Source organism: Diospyros lotus, chromosome 11 (assembly GCF_014633365.1).
Source record: "Diospyros lotus cultivar Yz01 chromosome 11, ASM1463336v1, whole genome shotgun sequence".
NCBI classification, from domain to species: Eukaryota; Viridiplantae; Streptophyta; class Magnoliopsida; order Ericales; family Ebenaceae; genus Diospyros; species Diospyros lotus.
The window spans coordinates 439,860-454,591 of NC_068348.1; the positions used below are offsets into that span (position 1 = coordinate 439,860).

A 14,732-nucleotide genomic window follows, 5' to 3' on the forward strand; every position below is an offset into this window, starting at 1 on the left:
AGATGGTTTATAAGGACATGAGGGAAAAGTAGTGCGAGGATGTTTTGCAAGTTCACAGACTTCACATTGTAAATCCAAAGGAGTTATATTCGAACAAAGTGAAGGAAACAAACGTTTTAAATATTGAAAACTTGGATGACCCATTCGTTTGTGCCATAACAAAATGTCACTATCCCTAGGACTAGATGCAGAATTACAAATAGGAGGATGACACTGTTTACTCATGTGAGAGTCATCAAAGTAGTAGAGTCCCTCGCATTCCTTAGCACTGCCAATCGTCTTCCCCGATGATAGATCCTGAAAGACACAATGGGAAGACAAAAATGTAGCTGAGCAATGAGATTGGTTGGTTAGCTGACTAACAGACAACAGATTGCAAGACAGATTAGGAACATGAAGGACAGACTCCAAAGTAATAAATTCAGAGATACGGATACTCCCCTTGCCAGCTACTGGGGATAAAGTACCATCTGCAATTTTTACTTTCAAATTACCAGCACAAGGTGAGTATGTGGAAAATAAATGATGGGAATCAGTCATATGGTCGAATGCGCCAGAATCAATAATCCAGGGAGTACGACGCGAAGTAGTATTAAAAGTAGTCAAAAAAGTACCTTTGTGGGCTAAGGAACCCGATGACGGATGCGTAGAAGACTCACCCGAGGCTTGAAAGGTCGAAAAAAGAGCATATAACTTCTCAAGTTGCTCAGAGTTAAAACCCCCAGTAAGGGCTAACCGAGTATGATGGGTTGATTCTATTTGTTGTTCAGTCAAGGCCTGGTACCCATGAGATTTATTGGGCTGTTTGGGCTTCCAATCAGCAGGCTTGCCATGTAAAACCCAGCAGGTATCTTTGGAATGGCCTGATTTTTTGCAATGGTCACAAAATGGCCTTTTGGTTTGTCTCAGCCCAGATCCTGGGGAAGGCCCACAAGTTATAAGGGCTGAAGCCTCAGGCCCAGATGCAATCTTCTCCTTCAACATCACCTTCCGCTTACTTTCTTCACGCCGAATTTCAGAGAATACCTCCCGAATGGAAGGCAATGGCCGACGACCCAAGACTTGGCTTCTCACATCGTCGAGCTCTCTGTTGAGCCCAGCCAGAAACTCGTACACCCTCTCGTTCTCCATCCTCTTCTTGAATCGCACACTGTCACTCGTGCACTCCCAAGATTCTTCACAACTAAGGTCCAATTCCTGCCATAGACCCAACACCTCCGTGTAGTATTCCGTCACCTCTCTTTCTCCTTGCTTCATCTGCCACAACCGAGTCTTTATCTCAAAGATTTGAGAGGCATTCTCGGCGTCGGAGTAGGTTTCGTGAATAGCTTCCCACACGTCTCTCGCTGTCGGCAGGAACATGTATGTCTTGCCGATCGCTGGTCGCATGGAGTTGATCAAGTAGGAGGTGATGAGGGAATTCTCAGACTGCCATTTCTGGAAGGCCGCTACCTCCTTGGAAGATGGTTGTTTGATCTCGTCGGTAAGGAAGCCCAGTTTGCCTTTGCAATCGATGACCAGCTTGATGGATTGGGCTCATTCTCGGTGGTTCTTCCCATTCACCTTTTCTACGGTAAGACAAATTGAAGAATTTTCAAACCCACCGGTCGATCCCATGGAGGGAATTATCTCTGATTCTCCCTCCTGAGTTACCGACTGGATAGACTCATGGCTGGCGGCCATGGCTTGCTAGGGTTTTCAGAGTGACCTGGGCTCTGATACTATAAAGACGATGAGAAATTGAATCAGACTTTTTAGTCTATTAGTCTTACAATCCTACACATACTTGGTCCCTATTTAACATGTACATAGAGAACAAAAATGGAAACATAAAAATTAAACCCAAGAAATCAGCCCCAAATAATCAGCCTAAACCTTCCAAATATTGTGACCTCAATCTCAATCTCTTACCACAATCTCCTCCTAATCCTCTTCAAATCATTCAGGATTTCAACACAAAGTAGCCTTAACGTGTTGGAAGCTAATCTAGAATGTCATGTTTTTTAGAAATTTCTAAATTCAGTTTAGGATATTTTCTTAATTCCAGTTTAGGATACTTTCCTAAATTGTGTTGTTGTAATCTTTCCTAAGTTGTAAATACACAAACCTATAACTAGGGTCGTATCCTAATGAGAAGAAGCACACGGATTATTCCATTCTCACATGGTATCGAAGCCGTGTTCCTAAAAATTTTTCTTGGCCTTCATTGCATTCTTTGACTCTAGCACTCTATGTTTTATTCCTAGCCTTCATTGCCATCCTTTGGTCGTTAGTGCCATCAACTCCTCCTTGCTATTTTGCCTTTAGTGCACCATCTTACGCCAATTATCCCAACAAATATGTCAAAAATCTCCGAAATTGCTCCATCTATGACAACAAGGGAGACTAATCCGTTTGATCAATCAATGGGGAGTCTTCCTACTAGTGGTCTACTAGGGATGCACCATTCCTACTGCTTGGACGGCAAGAATTACCTACAGTGAGCACAATTGGTGAGGACCTTTCTAAAAGGAAGAGGAAAGACAGTCCACTTGACAGCACCAGGCCCCAAGGCATCAGATCCTAGAATTCCTAGCTTACGATATAGAGGATTCCATGATCATGTCGTGGCTATGGAGTGCTATGCAACTTGAGGTAAGTAGAAACTACATGTTCTTGTCTATTGTAAAAGACATTTGGGAGATAGTTAGATGTATATACTCTAAGGTTCAGGATGCCTTGGTGATTTTTGAGATTAAAATGAAGTTTAGTAATACTAAGCAAGGGGTCTTAACAGTAACTGAATACTACAACAAAATGAATAGATATTGGCTTGAACTTGACCACTACCCAAATATTAAAATGGTGTGTAGTAAAGATGCAGCCACCCTTAATACTATTCTTGAGAGGGATAGAATTGTGGAGTTCTTGGCAGGTCTCAATGCAGAATATGATCAAGTTAGAGTGCAAGTTCTTGGAAGAGAAAAACTTTCATCCCTTAATGAAGTTTTTTCTGTTGTTCGAAGTGAAGAGAATAGGAGGATAGCTATGCTTGGTGAGACTAGTTTTGAAGGGTCAGCTATGCTAACTAATAAGGGAGAAGGAACTAGATTCAAACCTCAGCAAGGGAAGTCTGATGTGCCATCCAAGTCACAGAGGCGAGAAGGATTATGGTGCACCTATTGTAAGAAACCAAAGTACACTAGGAAAACCTGTTTTAAACTACATGGGAAGGAGGCAGTGCTGCAAAAGATAGGGGGTTTTAGGAATTTACCCTCTAAAAATCAGGCTTATCTTTCAAACAAGCAAGAGGAAGTCATGGATAAGGCAGAATCTGTTGCTGGAGCAAACCTAAACCAACAAAATGCTGATGGAATCAGTAAACTCAAGAGTTTTCTAAAAACTATTCAGGATAGATCATGCTCTCTTGCTCAACAAGGTACTTGCTTTCACTGTAATTCTCTTATTGTCTCAAAGACCAATAGGTATGACTTGTGGATTCTAGATTCAAGGGCTATTGACCATGTGTCTCATGATCTCATTGTTTTTGACACTTATAAGCCTCTGGAAATTCCTAAACATATTACCATAGCCAATGGGGCTTCCATTCCTATAAAGGGTCAAGGTAGGGTCACTCTTAACCCTATTCTTCCTGTTAAACAGGTTTTGCATGTTCCTAACCTATCCACCAACTTGATTTCTAATCATCAACTTACTAAGAAACTTAATTGTCGTGTTGTTTTTTCCCCCTCATGCTTGTGAATTTCAGGACATGGACACGGGGAGGATGATTGATGCTGCTAAGGAGTGGAGTGGGCAGTATGTCTTAAAGGAGAGTGTTTTGGCTAAAGGGACTCAACCTAAGCTGACTTGCTCATTTTTTAGATCCATGTTTCCTACGTTTCCTAGTATCTAAATTCTCACTCACATCTGGCTCCACCATTATCGCCTGGGACATCCTCCTTTTCCATTACTAAAAATCATGTTTCCTACGTTATTTAAGAATTTAGATACTAGTACTTTACATTGTGATGTATGTGAAATATCAAAGCATCATCTAGTATCTTATCCTATTAGTAATAAACTATCTTTCCATCATTTTTCATTGTTTCATTCTGATGTTTGGGGGCTATCTAGGATTCCCAATTGTTTTGGGGCTAGAAGGTTCATCTCTTTTATAAACGATTGCACTAGAATGACTTGGATGTATCTTCTAAAGGAAAAGGCAGCTATTAGTACTGTTTTACCTCATTTTCATAAGATGATATTGACTCAATTTGGCTCTCCTATTCGGACATTTCGTATTGAAAATGCAAGAGATTACTTCAATCAACACTTGCATCAATTTTTCCAACAAGCAAGGGTTGTCCATGAATCTTCCTGCATCAATACTCCACAACAAAATGGAGTGGCCGAGAGAAAGATGAGACATTTTCTAAATGTCACTAGAACCCTTCTCCACCATCATCATGTCCCTAAACATTTCTAGAGATAGGCAGTCCTCACAGAAGCTTACCTAATTAATAGAGTTCCTTCTAAACTCCTTGGTCATCAAAGTCCTTTCCAGTGTCTTTCATCCTACTTTCCTGACATCAGCCTGCATAACTCTCTTCCTCTTAAAGTCTTTGGCTATGTAGCCTTTGTTCACATTCCCAAACAAAAAAGAGACAAACTTGATCCTAAGGCCCTTAAATGTCCCTTTCTTGGCTATTCTCTTACCCAAAAAGATTATAAACGCTACTATCCTTCCACTAGAAAATTCTTTGTATCTAAGGATGTGACATTTGTTGAATCTCAACCATTTTTTAGCTCTTCTCACCTTGGTCCCCAGGGGGAGAATCAGCAAATGGGTGACCAAGGGAGTATACTTCCTAGCTTGGACTAGTTCCTTTCGAGACAAACCCAAGAGAAATCATTGAGCCAAACTCACACTCACCTGCTCACTCTCCTATTCTTGGTGAACAGGACACTCCTGACCAAGCAAGTAAGCCTGAGGTTCCATCCCCGGTAAGGTTCAAAGGCTCTCCTTATGTGTACAAAAAAAAAGAAAACTCAGCCTATTCTATAGTCTCAACAAGGATCAACATCTGATTCCTATCCAAGTACTGAAGTTACTCATCTCTCAATTTCTTCCAACTCTACCCCTAATGATTTGGATATCCCCATTGCTGTCAGAAAAAAGGTTAGAAGTTGCACCCAGCATCCTCTAGCCAACTTTATCTCTTATCACATACTTTCCCAAAGGCATAAAAGCTTATTGACTTCACTAGACACCATTGTCATCATGTCATGTCCCTAGGAGAATTAGAAGGGTAATATTGTGATAGGGATATAATAAAGGGGTAATATTGTAATAGGCTCATATTAGTTTGTTAGGAGATATTTGATTGTTTGTTAAGAACACATGGGTGCTATTAGAAATTAGTTAAGGAGCTAGTTATGCCTATAAAAAGGCCCATTGTAAGAGGGGATGAACATGCTTGAATTGATTAATGAAAATCTAAATCTCTCTCTACAATTCTCCCTCTCATTTTCCCTCTACTTCTCTCCCTCATTTCTCTCTACATCCTTCCCCCATTTCTGTCCAAATATCCCTCTAAACTTTCTGTTCTTAATCCTAAGCCTTTCGGATCCATTCGAATGCCAATTTCAGCCCGTTATGAACCCTAGGTTCATTACAAATGGTATCAAAGTAGTCAATCCTTAGCTGTGGATTTGATTCCAGTTGATTGGAACTCCCAGACGAGCAAGGCCTTCCCATCCTCGGAGCTGTTGCAGGTGAATTTCGAAGAAACAGCAGCCATCGATTCTCAATTTTGGAGAATTTCGTTGATTGCATCACAATCGCCTTCCTTGATCGATCAAGCTCTGCACCTTCTTCAATCGGTTCTGCCACTCTAAACACGTTAATTGACTTGGGTGCAAACCTCGCTTGTTGATCCACAATGAAGCAGATTTCGAACGATAGTTGATAGCGGTTGGGGGTAGTGATTCCTAGCGATCAGTTGGAACTTAGATGGTTATCAGCCTAAGACTGAATTCTGGGTGAACGAATTGAACACCCAACCCGATCGGAAGCATCAATTGATTGAGTGGAGGAGGAGATCGACCGAGGAAGGCGGGTGAAGGCGAAACTGACCTAGGCAACTTTGAAGGTGATTCTGGAGCGACTGGGTCAAGGTCGTTGAGTCGGTGATCCTCGACCTCAGGAGGCAACGAAGAGTCGACAGTGATCTTTGGGTTGACGGTGGTCCTCGACAGTGATTCTGGACGGTGATAGATCTGATCCTTGAAAGTGATTCTTGGTTCAGCTGGAAGGCAATGAAAGGAGGGTGGTCCACGACCACTGAGGTGAGTAATAAAAAGAATTTCAAATGAATTTAAAAACGAAAAAAACTATCTAAATCTAATAATATTGATTATCTAATTAATCATATAGAATTGTAAATAATATAATTGTGATAAATAAATCAAAATTATATATCGTACTCTATCATATCGCTATATTAATTGTTATGCTCTATAATATTCAATATTTATTTGAAATTCTTTTCTATATTTATATTAATTCTGAATTGAATAGCTAAAAATGAAAATATTTGAATAATTAATAGCTAAGATTCCAATTGAGTTCGTCAGAGGTGAAGCGGATGACCCAGAGAGTTGCAACCAGACTAGAAGACCATTCCAACCCAGACCGATAAGCTTCCTACAGATGCGGCTGAGGTGTGCCAATTTTAATTGGAATTCTGACCGGAGTTTTGCGGGTGTTGCCGCTTTAACCGGAAGGCACTGCGTACGCTACGGTTTGGGGTTGCCTTCTGACCCGTGCTAATGAAGCGATCGAGGTGTCACAACGTGCTTTCCTCCTTGATCAGAAGGAGATTCTGACCATTCTGGAGAGCCAACTTAGAGCATAACCGAGGGAAGTAAGCTTGATGCATCATTGGCCATAAGCTGAAGCAGATTCGAGGCTAAGCGATTGTGACTTGGAAGGCGTTGCAGGTCGGTGATTCTGACGATGATTCCAGCAAGTATTAGGTATTATTGTAGCAAGTGAGACAAGATATTCGGTAGCCCTAGGCGACTCTTGAAGGCCGATCAAGTTGCTGTAATGTGTAATTTATTCTGGCCCTAAAATAGGACTGACTCTGAAGTAGAACAGTGACTGCAATCTGCCACTTCTTGGATTAGCTTCAGGGTGACTGTTGAGAGGTACATACTGAAGAGAAGTGAGGGATTTAGGATGTACAAAGCTACTATTTATTGGCCTTCAAGTTGTCATGCTCATGAGAAGTTTGCTAGGGGCAGCAGTGCAAGCATGAGGACATTAGAGTCTCAGTCGCAGCAGAAGGGTGTTGCATTTTCAGGGGGATGACCTGATCGTGAGGCCATTGGGAGCAGTGCATACATGGAGCAAATGAGCCCTAAATTGCAGCAGAAGAATGCTTCATTTTCAACTGGAATGGAGCCTCAATGGCAGCCAAAGAAGGCTGCATTTTCAATTGGTAGCAATAGGGACAAAGGAAAAGGCAATGGGATTCATGAAAAGTGCAAGGAATTTGGCCGTATGTTTTGCGAGAAGCTACAAGAGTTTGCAATGATACTTATTAAGAAGTATCATTACAACTTTCTTATGGAATACTTTGATGATTATCACGAAAGTTTTAACAAGGAGGAATTCCTTGGAGTGGAGCAGCCGAAGAAGAAGATAAGATTACGAACAACCAATTCACTGCCTACTCTAGACTTTGGGCAAAAAAAGAAGCATTTTGATGGAGGCAGCAGTGACCAGAAGGATGGTTGCGATATTGGTAGTAATTTTGGTGGTGAAAAGCATTATCTAAAGGGAAGCTGTAACAATCCGGTGGCTAGGACAACAGTCAATCAGATGACAGGAATGACAAAAGGCCACAAGGAATTGCTGGAATTGGGGATAAATTATGTAGTAGTGCTTGAGAAGTTTGAAGAAAAAATAAGACTGCAAGATGCACCTATTGAAAGGCTGCAAGAGGAAAACGGGGTAGCATTTGATGAAGTGACCGAGGAAGCCAAGGCCAATTAGTTACCTCTGTTGACTAGTGCAGGGATTGAAGGCTTGGAGGGTGTCTAAGATCAGAATTCTATAAGAAATGGAATGGGTGGTGGAGTCCCTAATGATAAGGTTCCATTGACTATGGTTTTGGATAATGCTGAGGATTCCGTAGCTAATGATAAGGCGAAGACAGCACCAGCAGGAGGAAGTCTTGATAATCCTAAATGGTGTCACCATGTTGTTGTCGAGAGTTTGGCCGGAAAGAACAAAGCCGTTGCTGCTTTGTTCGTTGTTGCTACAGCTGGCCGATTAGAATTTTTGTCACCTTTGTTGAAGGGAGGATTGAAGACTGGAATTGATGTTGTAGCCCAGTAGGTTGTAAGTGGTGCCATGCAAGGAATTAATGGTACAATGTTTGTTTATGGGGTTACTACCAGCAAGAAGACTCATACCATGCATGGAGAGCAAAAGTCACCTAGGATCATTCCATTGGCAGTGAAGGATATCTTCAAAATTTCTCTATCTAAGCTGTGGAAGAAAAGGAAAAAAAAAGGGGGAGGGGGGGGCATAATGGAAGTGGTGAAGGTTTGGCATGTCTTGGAGACAAGACATGTTTCAAGGCGGGGAAATTGTCATGTCCCTAGGAGGATTAGAAGGGTAAAATTGTGATAGGGATATAATAAAGGGGTAATATTGTAATAGGCTTATATTAGTTTGTTAGGAGATATTTGGTTGTTTGTTAGGAGCACATGGGTGTTGTTAGAAATTAGTTAAGGAGCTAGCTATGCCTATAAAAAGGCCCATTGTAAGAGGGGATGAACATGCTCGAATTGATTAATGAAAATTTGATTCTCTCTCTACAATTCTCCCTCTCATTTTCCCTCATTTCTCTCTACATCTTTCCCCCATTTCTATCCAAATATCCCTCTAAACTTTCTGTTCTTAATCCTAAGCCTCTCGGATCCCTCCAAATGCCAATTTCAGCCCATTATGAACCCTAGGTTCATGACACATCCCTAAAACGATGGATGAGGCTTTAAAAGGTCGTAATTGGAAGCAAGCTATGCAGGAGGAGATGAGAGCATTGGAGAAAAATAAAACATGGGAACTGGTGCCTAGACCAAAGGGGTGGTCCCGATGGGCTGTAGATGGATTTTTAACTTGGAAGTATAATCCAAATGGGTCTTTGGAGAGATAAAAGGCTCGGCTAGTGGCTAAAGGCTACACTCGAACTTATGGAATTGACTACTTAGAGACTTTTACCCTAATAATAAAAATGACAACCGTGAGGATTCTTTATCTCTAGTAGCCTACTATGGATGGCAATTACAATAATTGAACAAATTCGGTCCCTAGAGTAGGGAACCCAGAATTCAAATCGAGTTTTGATCAATGAACTCGATAGATTGATTTAATAGATAGGAATCCTACTTTACAATCTATGTTATCTAATCGTAGAATTTAGGTGCTAATATACAACAGAATTTTAGAATACAATAAGATAAGAAAACTTCTATCTACTCCTATTATTTTTCCTGGATTTTAAGAACTTATCTATCTGCATCTTTATCTCCTTTCCTTGATTTGTTGGAGGCTTATCTGCTACATCGGCTTCTTATCTGCTTCCCGTGACTTCCTCATAAGCTAGAACTCTCCAACACCCCCCCCTCAAGCTAAGGAATAGATATCTCTCATTCCTAGCTTGTTGATGAGAGTTTCAAAACTTGGTCTAGCCATGGATTTAGTTAATATATCTGCCTCTTGGTCTGCTGTGGGAATATAGGTAAGTTTTATACCTCCATCTTCTACTTCTCTTTGGATGAAGTGTCGATCAATCCTGACATGTTTCATTCTATCATGTTGTACGGGATTGTTAACGATGCTTATAATTGACTTGCTATCACTGTAGAGCCGTGTTGGTTTAGTTAACAGCATTTGTAGATCTTCCATCAATCTTGCCACCCAAATTAATTTGCAAACTCATTGGGCAATTGCCCAAAATTCTGCTTCAGCACTGCTTCTTGCTACAACAGACTGTTTTTTACTTCTCCACGTGACTAAGTTACCCCATAACTTTGTACAAAAACTTAAGGTAGATCGACTATCAACCATTGACCCTGCCCAATCTGCATCAGAAAACCCTTCTGCCCCTCTTTCATCAGTCTTTCTAAACAGCAGTCCCTTACCTAGTGTGCCATTTAGGTATCCCAGAATGTGATATACGGCTTTCAAATGTTGTTGAGTTGGGGCATGCATAAATTAACTTATGATGCTCACTAAATAGGCAATATCTGGGCGTGTTAAAGACTGATAAATCAATCTCCCAACTAACCTTTGATACCTCTCTTTATCTATTGGTGGATCATCATCATTCTTCATATACTTCCAATTCCTCTCAAGTGGAGTTTGTCTTGGTTTGCATGCAAGCATTCCTGTATCTTTTAAAAGATCAAGAGTATATTTTCGTTGAGATATTACAATACCTTCTTTACTTCTTGCCACTTCCATTCCTTAAAAATACTTCATATTTCCCAAGTCTTTTACCACAAACTCTTCTTTCAATCTTTGTTTTAGAGCTGCAATTTCATTAGTATCATCCCCTATAACAATTATATCATCCACGTACACAATCAATATGCACCTTTTTCCATTTGAGTGTTTAATAAATCGAGTATGGTCGGCCTCACCTTGCTTGTAACCAAATTTTGTTAAGGTTGAGCTAAACCTTTTAAACCATGCTCTAGGGGATTGTTTCAAACCGTAGAGAGATTTGTGTAGTTTGCATACCTTCCCAATCCTTTCTTCGTTTTCAAATCCGGGTGGAATATTCATATATACCTCTTCTTCCAGCTCTCCATTTACAAAAGTATTCTTGATGTCGAACTGAAATAGCTCCCAATCTAAGTTAACAACAATGGATAGAAGTACTCTATGGAATTTAACTTTGCAACTGGAGCAAGCATCTCTTCATAATCTATTCCATAGGTTTGAGAGTACCCTTGGGCTACCAACCTAGCTTTATAACGATCTATACCCCCATCTGATTTATATTTGACAGTAAATACTCACTTGCAGCCTACAACCTTTTTATTCTTCGGTCTGTCCACCAGTTCCCATGTGTTGTTGCTGTCCAAAGCCTTCATTTCTTCCATCACTGCATTCTTCCAGTTTGTATCACCCAAAGCTTCATGTATATTGTTGGGAATAAAAGCTTCATCCATAGTTACAGTGAATGCCCTGAACTATGGGGACAACTTAGAGTAATTTAGATAATTCGATATGGGATATTTCACATAGGATCTTACCCCTTTTCTGACTGCAATAGGTAAATCTAGATCACTGCTAGCTGCTGCACCGCTTTCCTCATTTGCTGGATCGATCTTAGGTTCCAACAATTGGCTGATTTGAGGAGTAGGATTTTTTGGCTTTCTTGAGTATACTTTAAGTTGTTTTTCTGGACTCAATTCTTCCCTTAGGTCAGTCTCCCCTAGTTCATCTGGATTGTGATAAGATTTTGGGCTTGTAGCAGCTGATGATTGGAGATTGTTGGGTTTAATCGTTGCAAGCTATGAACAAACAGCTGTACGATCATCACCAGTAATAAAGGGAGATATAGGCAGTGTAATAGGCATTGAAATTGTAGGATCCCAATGGCTTTCTTCCACTCATGATGCAGTATCGGTGTGATAAAAGACTGTTTCATCAAATATTACATCACAAGAAACAAAAAAATTTTGTGATGTAGGACAATAACATTTATATCATTTTTGGGTAGGAGAGTAACCAATGAAAATACACTTGAATGACTTTGGTTCTAGTTTGTGACGATTTGAGCTGGTTTGATAGACATAGACCACACATCCAAACACCTTTGGGGTAAGAATATTGAGAATCTGAACATAAGAAAAGGTAGTCATTAGATTGTTTAAGGGTGTTTGGTATTTTAAAACTTTGGTTGGGAGTCTATTAATCAAGTAAGCGACTGTTAGAATGGCCTCCCCCCAATACCTATTAGGAGTGGAACTTGTGAACATCAAGGATCTAGCCACTTTAAGTAAATGAACAAGCTTATGGAAATTCTGAAAGATTGCACATACCTCAGATTTTTCTTTCATTAAATACACCCAACATACCCTTGTGTGAATATCAATGAACGTCACAAACCATTCAGTACCATTCAAGTTTGAAACCCTAGCTGGACCCCATATATCACTATGGATCAAATGGAATGGCTTGGAAGGATTATATGCTTTTTGAGAATAGGAACTGTGAGTTTGTTTGGCAAGAATGAAATGGTCACACTTGAGCTCCAAATTAGCTTTATTGATGAATAAATCGGGAAACAAATGTTTCAAATGCCGAAAACTAGGATGACCAAGACGTTTATGCCATAACAAAATTTCTGAATTCAAACTAACCGAAAAAGAAAAACTACGAGTCAACTGACTAAGAAAAACCTTGTTGTCCAATATCCAATAGAGCCCATCCTTCTCCTCAGCACTGCCAATCATCTTTCACGTGGATCGATCCTGAAAAATACAATGTGAGGAGAAGAATGTCACAGTGCAATTTAGGTCATTAGTGAGTTTACTCACAGATAACAAGCTACATTTTAAATTTGACACATATAAGATAGATTCAAATACTAAACCAGCCACACACACTTTTTCTTTTCCCTTAACTAAAGATATTGTTCCATATGCCATTAACACAGTTAGATCCCTATTTTCCAACTGAAATTTTTCAAACATAGCCATGGATCCGATCATATAATCGGATGCTCCTGTATCCACAACCCAGCTGCTGTTGCTTATCCCTCTAGTAGTTAGGGAAAAAACTGAGTTACCTCTTTGGGCCAAAGACAATGCTGGAGTAGTTGCTGCTAGTCCATCTAACTCCTTTGGAATATGTGCACCATTCAGTAATTTCTGCAAGAAATCTAAATGATCTGCTGTTAAATTCAATCCCATACCTCTTTCGCTGTTAGGAGCACTTGCAGTTGCAAGCATACTCATAGTTGTATAAGCTAGTCTTTCCTTCTCCTTCTTATTTATTGGTTGCCAATTCAGTGGCTTTCCATGAAGTTTCCAACAGTTGCTTTTTGTATGGTAGGGCTTATTACAGTGTTCACACCACTGTTTAGCCCTCAGATTTTCTTATTTTCTTGTTGTAGCAAGGGTAGATCCAGTGTTGGGTTCTGCTGAAACAAGCATTACTCTCCTTCTGCTTTCCTCACGTCTAACTTCCGCGAATGCTTCTCTAAGTGTTGGCAGTGGCTTGATGCCTAAGAGGCATCCCCGAACCTCATCCAAGTCTGAATTGAGGCCTTGAAGAAAGTCAAAAACTCACTTTTTTCCTGCATCTTGTTATATTTCCAGCTATCACTTGAGCATTCCCACTTTGGATCATAATATAAATCCATCTCTTGCCACAACTCTACTAAATTGTTGTAGTATTCAGTAACAGAGAGTCCACTTTGTTTTGTAGTCCGAATGGCTGCTCTAATCTCGAAACATTGGGCAATATTCTCAAGATCGGAATATAGCTCCAGGACTGCATCCCATACTTCTTTTGCAGTCTTGTAAAACATATAGGTTCGGCCTATCTTTGCTTCCATCAAGTTGATTAGCCACGCCATGAGAATAGAGTTCTCTACTTTCCATCGCTGGTAATCCCCGGACTCTTCTTGAGGTGTTGGAACGGTCCCAGTGAGGTAGCCAAATTTTCCTTTGCCCTTAATCACCAAAGTCACAGACTGAAACCATTCCCTGAAATTTCTGTCATTTAGCTTGTGCTGTGTGATTTGTAGAGTTTGGCTATCCATAGAGAAGGTGTTGGCAGGAATAATGCTAGGCTGCATGCTCGACTGTTGGGACGCTAATCCGAGAGAGGATTCCTCAGTTACAGGAATGGCTGCTGGATTAGGGCTAGCCATATTGATCGAGATACTCAGCTATGAAAACCGAGCTCTAATACCATGAACAAATTCGGTCCCTAGAGTAGGGAACCCAGAATTCAAGTCGAGTTTTGATCAATGAACTCGATAGATTGATTGAATAGATAAGAATTCTACTTATACAAGTTTCTATATTATCTAATCGTAGAATTTAGGAGCTAATATACAACAAAATTTTAGAATACAATAAGATAAGAAAACTTCTATCTACTTCTATTATTTTTCCTGGATTTTAGGAACTTATCTATCTGCATTTTTACCTCCTTTCCCCTATCTGTTGGAGGCTTATCTACTGCATTGGCTTCTTATCTACTTCCCGTGACTTCCTCATAAGCTAGGACTCTCCAACAATAACTAGACGTGAAGAATGCATTTCTTCATGGTGATTTAGAAGAGGAGATGTTCATGGAACTACCACCAGGTTTCAAGAAGGGTAAATGAAATGAAGTATGCAAGCTCAAAAAAGCACTCTATGGCCTCAAGCAATCACCGAGAGCTTGGTTGGATAGGTTCTCCAAGGCCATGAGGCATATGGGATATCATTAAAGCAAGTGAGACCATACTCTCTTTATTAAGCACTCACTAAAGGGAAAGGTGACGGCTTTGTTAGTCTATGTGGATGACATCATTGTCATAGAGAATGATATTAAAGAACAGAAGGTCCTAAAGAGCAATTTAGCTAAGAATTTTGCAATCAAAAACCTTGGCCCACTCAAATACTTCCAAGGAATAGAAGTAGCCTACTCTAAAGCAGGTATTTTT

At 40.3% G+C, this 14,732-nt stretch overlaps 1 protein-coding gene across 11 annotated transcripts in view; it reads right to left on the reverse strand.

Moving 5' to 3' along the window:
- Positions 1–14,732, reverse strand: part of LOC127813056 (DNA-directed RNA polymerase IV subunit 1) — a 98,554-nt gene that overhangs the window by 13,412 nt on the left and 70,410 nt on the right. The window contains exon 19 of one of the 11 annotated variants that reach the window (XR_008026055.1): positions 12,472–12,543. The exons of the other annotated variants lie outside the window; for them this stretch is intronic. The gene's annotated coding sequence lies outside the window, so the exon portion shown is untranslated. The remainder of the gene's footprint in view (positions 1–12,471; positions 12,544–14,732) is intronic. 11 annotated transcript variants of the gene reach the window in all.